The sequence below is a fragment of the Protopterus annectens genome, chromosome 12.part0 (assembly GCF_019279795.1).
Source record: "Protopterus annectens isolate FY-2018-M chromosome 12.part0, PAN1.0, whole genome shotgun sequence".
Classification (NCBI taxonomy): domain Eukaryota; kingdom Metazoa; phylum Chordata; order Ceratodontiformes; family Protopteridae; genus Protopterus; species Protopterus annectens.
Genome location: NC_056746.1, coordinates 575,462,414 through 575,469,913, shown reverse-complemented (window position 1 = coordinate 575,469,913; position 7,500 = coordinate 575,462,414). Strand labels below are relative to the sequence as shown.

Here is a 7,500-nt window from a genome sequence, read left to right as displayed (position 1 = left end):
CCAGGTGCTGCCCCCTTTTGTCAGAATGACATTTGGAAGTCCAGAGTTGTTTTTCCCTTTGATTTGTACATATATTTATGTTGACAGTGAGACACACTGTTTGCCCAGTATTAGTCCCATAAATGGTTCTGCACTTGCAGGACTGAGATCCTCTCTGCATATGTTAACACCAGGTTTTGGGCTGTCCTTTCTGTCTAAGACCTTATACTACTTGTCTGAGCTCTGCCTTTAGAAGATATCAGGAGTGATATTACTCCAGTGCAGCTACAGTCTTGGTGTTCCAGTTTATATCATATATATAGCCTTGACATTTGCTGGTCTTAATTGTCTTTCTTGCTCCTTTGCAGGCTGCCTGAATACTCCTTGACATATTGAACATGTTTTGGCAGTGAGTGGCTGAAGGTTGCAGTGCCATTGCCATGGCACCTCTTATAGGTTCAAAGTATAGGCAGGGCCTTGTAAGCCTAGCCAAGAATTTTGCCCATGTTCCCACAAAGTTAACACTTGTTTCCCCTGTCCATCAGGGACACAGGTGGGATCCCAGGGGTGTATTTTCTGTTTTCCATCCAGCCACCTAGGTTTCTCTTAAAGAGGGTTAGTGAGGTACTCTGCTTGACATGGAGAGGGAGTCTATTAACTCCCTGCCTCACTTAGCTATCACACCTCACATCCCTCATCCTTCCCTATCTCACCCAGGTATGGCATCTCACATGCCCCTTACTTCTCTGCCCCACCATGCCATGGCACCTCAAGTACACCTTATCTCCGAATATACCTGTCCATGGCATCTGACATGCCCTTTACTTCCCTGCATGTCCTACAGCTGCTTTCATAGAATCAAAAATATTCCATGGCCACTGAGTGTTATGAGCATTCTTGCCACCTTGTCTGACATGCTAACGACACAGCCTATTCCATTTTTGTCTTTACCTTCTAAAAGAAAGGGGTTCTAAGCACATGCCATTTAATGATTGTCCTGACATTTCTAGCCTTAGATGTGACCCACATAGCTTCTTGTCCTGCATGTTTACTTGTATGTTCTATTGACGTGATCTCTTTATTTTTATGTAGGGGTTTACCTCCTTCTCTGCCTGTTTTATGCCCTGCCTTTTACATAAGTTGTGTACCAGTCAAGGTTGACAGTATGCTATGTTTCTTTTACTGCCATGGTATTGACATATTGTTTTTTTTATCAGAGCCACTAGTTCAGAGTTTGGGCGATGACATTATATCATTCTTTTTTATGCTAGCTTTTTTATCATCCACATGTATTCTTTCCTCTGTTTTCATTAAGCACATATTTTTTTTTCCTGCACTTATTCCCAGTACTGGAGTTTACTTCAGTAACTGCCCTGTCATTTTGAGGGGGAGCCTTGATTTCCTAGATGCTTTACTGTGCCAGTCTCATAAATACCTTAAATGTTTGTTAGTAAACCCTCCTAAGTTTGTCATCCAAGTTCTTGCTTGTCTTGACACACAGATCACACATTTATAGACCTAAGTCTTTACAAATGGATTCCTAATCCAGACTCCTGAGCAGTGTTTCAGTTTTGCAGCCATCTTTTAATCCCTACAATGGAAGTGCCATATCATCTCTCATTACATGGATGGGCAGCCCTTCTGAAAATATTCACAGCATCTGCTGCCCAACTAAGGTCCTGTTCTACTTCTTCATACTCCAGTTTTACTACTTGGATCCTTTTCCTAACTTTGGAATTTGTCTTTGCATGGGCAGTGACATCAAGAATTCCCTTGTATGCAGTCATTGCTGTAACACTCTGATGTTTCCTTCCCTGTTCCACCTAGGCATGGCACCTAACATATGTCTTACATTTCACGACACACACACACACACACACACACACACACACACACACACACACACACACACACACACACACACACACACACTTTACCTGTGTGTCCCACTTTTCTTTTGCACCTGCCCAACATTCCAATGTCATCTCAAATGCACCTTACCTCCCTGCCCCATGCAGCTATGACAATTCACAAACACGTACCTCTTTGTCCTACAAAGGCACCGTATGTCACTTGCATATTATCTCCTTGCTCCACTTTGCCATGGCACCTCTTATGCATCTTACCTCCCTGCCTCACCTAGCCACGATACCTCACAGTTATCTTCTCTCCCTATCTCCCCCAGTAGGCAAGTCACATGCCTCTTTACTTTCCTGCCCTAGAATGCCATGGCACTTACCCTCTCACATTCTCCTTACTTCCCTGCTGGTTTCATGGATTCATAAATATTCCATGGCAACTGAGTGTTATGACCATTCATGCCTTGCCAGTACCCTCTCTCAGGCCACACTTCCTTTCTCCAGGAGTTCCATACAAGTTAATCCTAGAGTAAATTTGCAGATACTCATCCATTTATCAGGTATGTTTAAAGGAAGGTAGTGATCTGTACTACTTAACATGCAAAGGAAGATTATTCCAGAGGTTTGGGAGGTACTGGGTTATAAACCTGTCCCTTCATAGTGTTTTGTTTATTTATTTGTGAAAATTTAGTTCCATGGTTGTAGTTGGTGAAAATTCTGGATTTGTGGAGAAACAGGAGGTCCAGAACAATTAGGTCTCTAATGTTGTGGTAAGTGAAACAGAGATCTCCCCTCAGATCTATAAAATACAAAGAGATAGAGCTTCCAGCCTCTTGTGGTTGCTCAGTTACTATTGGCCTGTGATCATTTTGGATAGAAGCTTTTGGGGGTGGGGGGTTAATTGTTTGATATGTTTACTGAGATCCATCCAAAAGGGGGTGTTGTACTCTGTAGTCATACTGATCAGTGCTGTATAAAGGAGTGATTACCTCTTTAGACTTGATGATATTCCTTTGGCAATTAACTGGGCCAGATAAAAGGATTTCCTGAAAACTGTTGTCAAATAATGGCCAAAAGAGAGGGAGCTGTCAACCCAAGTAGTTTTTATTTTGTTGTGGGATGTTGTCTATACGGTATAAAGAGCTGAGGCGTTGTCTTACGAAAGTGATGGTAGCAGACTTTTTAGCATTTAGTTTGAGCCCATGTAACACACCAAGACTTTACTTAGGTAGAGTTCATTCTGAAAGGTTTGGGCATCATAGGGTGACTTAACACAATCTAGACATGGCACCTCATATCTGCAAACTTTGTTAACCAGAGTTTTTTGTCTTTCTGCTTTGAGACCTGAGAAGTATATACCAAAAAGGAGAGGTACCAGCGCTGTGCCCTGAGGGACATCATTAATCACTTTCTTACTTTCTGATGAGGCACCTGCAGCTTGCACTATGTCGGTTCTGTCTTTCATCTGGTTTGCAGCCCATCCATATATGGGTCAATGTTTAAAGCATTTAGCTTTTGTATGATACCAACATGGAGAATGGTGGTAAAGGCCTTGACCAGGTTAAGATGTGCTGCATGTATTGCATGGCGTCCATCTACAACCTCTGTAACCCTTTCAAAGATGTTTATCAGATTAAATAGACATAATCTACCCTTTGGAAAGCTAATCTGTTGGGGTCAAATCTAACAAGATTCTTGATATCACAGTTTACGAGGTTAGGTATAATATGGTCCAGGGTTTTGCAGATGGGACCTGTAAGTCTGATAGGTCTGTACTTACTCATGCTGTTGTAAGACCACCTTTATTGGGGGCATCAGCACTTCACTATGTGGGTATTTCACTTACCTTCCTGCTCCATCCAACCATAACAGCTTACATATATCTTACTTCACTCACATAATAATAGCATCTGACATACTCTTTACTTCCCTGATTTTCGTACTAATGGAACCTCAGTTATACCTTATCCACCTAATCATGGTATGGTGCCTCAGTACACCTTAAAGCCCTGCCCCATATAGTAGTGACACCTCACATGTACCTTACCTTCCTGCTCCACATAGTCATGACATCTCAAATGTGCTTTGCCTTCACCTTCCTGCCCCCACCTAGCTGTGACACCTTATATACACCTTGCCTTCCTGCCATACTAGCCATGCAGATCACACACACCTTCCTTCTCTACCCAAACCAGCCATGAAACCTGCTATATATACTTCATTTCCCTGCTATATGTAGTAATGTCATTTCACATGCACCTTAATTACCTGGCCCATTTAGCCATGGCACTTGTAATATGTGTTAACTGACAACCTCACATAGACATGGCACCTCACATATGCCTTACCTTTCTGACCAGGTAGCCATGACACCTCAGATGTACCTTTCATTCCTTTTCACTCCCATCTATTATACTATTCACTGAATGACCTAAGGTAAGATTATTCCTTCTTTTCGGAGGGCTGGTGCCCATCTCCTTTACATTCTTAGTGTCCATCTTATTCTTTTGCGGTGATGCAGCCTAATAAGAACCCATCTGTGTCAGGACAACATAAGAACTACAGAGAGCTGCATTTGGATAGTTGGAGCTTTTGTTCTTAATAGAGACAGTGAGGATTTGAAAAGTGTTAGCCTTTTGGGTATAATAAATGAAACATTGCTGGGAGAAGCTGCCATTTGGAAACAAAATTTAAATCAGATTTAATATTGATACTTAAAAAGTTTTATTTGTTTGTTAACCAGATAAACCCACTACATATATGTGCCTCTTTTCAGGGGTGAGCCAGGAGCATCGAGGTCACCAAAAGGGCAAAAGGAGATTGAGGAAATCTAATCCAAGACTGCACAGGGTAAAGCGGGTTACAAGTTTGCAATTTAATACCCTGCACCAAACTGACAGGAAATATTTTTGAGACATATTTTAACCTTACTCATCAATCTTGAGATTTCCCAAATTTGCTGTAGGTCAACTAATTAAAGATTATAAAATTAATTTCAAACATATAATTCTGGGATTGCCAGTGTAGATTTCAATGGAGGGACTAAAATTCCCTTGCTTACATTTCTTTGTCAGTAAGACTTTTATCAAGAAGTAGTTTCAAACTGACCTTCACGTTAGTTATAGTTGTCGACTATGGCTGAATATAAATTGACAGAGGAAGGTGTAATCCTTGATGAAGCTCCTTCATGCATTACATAGAAAAAAGTAAACAAATTACTAAGCTTTCAGCACTATGGTTAAAATGCTTCCATGTTATGTCTTTACTAATAATGCCATACCTTTTAATATAAACAACTCTATATTGCATACATCTTAACTGATTACAATACTTCGGCATTGCTTTAAGGAGCTTTAATTTTATATCATACAGGTTTTTGCTTTTTTCCTTGTGTGCATGTAACTATCTGCTTTATATTTGTAAGTTAAGGTAATGTTTAAAAATACTTGAGGCTTATGAATATGGAGTTTACTTACAGTGTTTTATTTTTATGAAGAAAAAGTAATTTATCAAACAATAATATTGCATTTAGAGGACAGCTAAGATAAATAAAAGTCATTGCAACAATTTGCTTTTAGTTTTTATGCTTGTCTTTCTTCCTAGTATACCCCGTCATGAAGTGATTTGTCTCCCAAACCCGTCCCTGTACTTTTTGACTTAAAAGGAGGAGATGGGGTCTGTAGAAGGTAGGTAGAACCTGTACAGACATTGTCTAATCATTACTGTCCTGGTTAACTCTTTCTCTCCAATGTAGCTCTGAATGCTTGCACTGTAACTTCCAAGGGATGGAGCTTAAGCTGTTTGACAAAATCAAATTATGTCCTTATATTTCAAACAGATGTTCATATCTCTGGAACCGTACAGGTCCCCATAGAAGTATAAGTAATAAACTCTTCAGCACAAGCTGGTTTTTATAGTGGTAGCATTCTTTGGGGTTCTGTGTCCTAAACTGAATTTTATAAGTCATAGTATAACCATTCATTTTTGTAAGATTTTGGAAATAACTCGCAGTATCTCAGCAACCACTCAAGTTACCCATATATTGTCAGCAACATTTTGTTCCTCTAGCTGCAAGCTTTCATATGAGACCGAGCAGTCATGTCTGTGCTACTTGGCTGTAGAGATATTTACAGAATATATATTTCATTTGTGACAATGTATAAATTTTATATGAGTAACAAAATCTCTGGGTGGAGGGCAAACATTAGTGCAATTTTACTGTCCACCATGTGACCTTTAAGATGAAATATTTCAATAACTTGTGTAAAGCATGGTTTTGTAATTATTAATAAATATGAAAAAAAAAACAATATTAGTCACAGGAGTCAGTATGATCAAACTAGAGAAATGCTCAGAAATGTCATTAGACATTAATGAGTTAAGCTATATTGTTGGAAAATGTAATAATATAGGTGAAACAGTGAGGCTGTCTTGATCAGTGCATTTAAAAAACACAGAATTTGTTTGCAACATTGTATCAATGTTATTGCAGTGAAATCATAATGAACAGTAGAAGCATTTGAGTCTTCAGATAACATTAAGATTACATGAAGTTAAATATACCTTCTTGAAGTTGAAATATAAATTTGTGCAAGCGAAGAAGTACTAAACAGTTTCTGTTCTTGTCTTCTTTGGAGCTTCTCCCAATTTTTGTGCAGTTTTCCGGTGAATTGGCCTATCCATGAGAAACAGTGTCTTGTAGAAAGAAGGGGAATCCTTTCAGTATATCGAAATATAAACCAGTGTAAGGTATGTAATATGTTTTAAAGATTTGTCCTATTATCATATTCCACTCAATGAACTGACTTGTTCAACGTCTTCTGTATAGTGTACTGTAACACATCAGTTTATACCTCATTGACAACAGGAAATGGGTAAATGCTTATGACTTTATATGTATGTGATAAAACTGATTTGTGGTAAGAAAAGAGACTATAATAGTTATAATTTAAATGCACACATTATTACATGGAATTCAGATGTGTCGTATACAAACACCAGTAACATTTTTATGCCTCACGTTAACAATGATAGTAAAATCAGAGTTAAAAAATGAAAGGCAGCATCTTCAGACTAACATTCATGATCTCCACTGAAACCTGATTAATCTTCCCTCCCCTGGAAGTGTTATACGTGCATCTAACTTCGTTTTGAAAGTATCCTTCTTCAGTGTTGAAGTCTCGACTTCTTGTGACATCTTGTCTTCACACTGTGAATATTGCCTGTTATTTTGCTTCAGAGACCTTTTACATATTTGAAGGTCTTGGTTATGGTGGTCCTTCACTCTTGACTTTTTACCTTAGACATCTCACAAACATAGCATCATTTCTTTCTTCCAGGTATGCTAGTAACCATTTTGATAACCATTACTTTTTCCAAAGGATGTTTTCATGCTTGGTAATTAGCCCAGATGGTTAAAGCTATGAGCTGTTTGTGATCTGCTTTTTTTTATAGTTCATGGTTTGATTCTGTCTGTCCCTGATTGCCTGTTGTTTGACTCTGAGGAAAATCACGTAAGCAGTCATTCCTCCTGGATGACCACTGAAAAAGAGACAGTTATGTCAATCTGCTTTGATCAACAAAGCAGATTGGCAACAGTTGACTATCAGTTTAGATTAACTTCAGTAGATCCATATATAGAAAATGAGAACAACCAACATTC

General features: G+C 38.9%; 1 protein-coding gene across 1 annotated transcript in view; it reads left to right on the top strand.

Moving 5' to 3' along the window:
- Window positions 1-7,500, top strand: part of TECPR1 (tectonin beta-propeller repeat containing 1) — a gene marked incomplete in the record, with an annotated part of 1,181,271 nt that overhangs the window by 59,435 nt on the left and 1,114,336 nt on the right. The window contains 2 exon segments of the mRNA XM_044089712.1: window positions 5,442-5,524; window positions 6,476-6,587.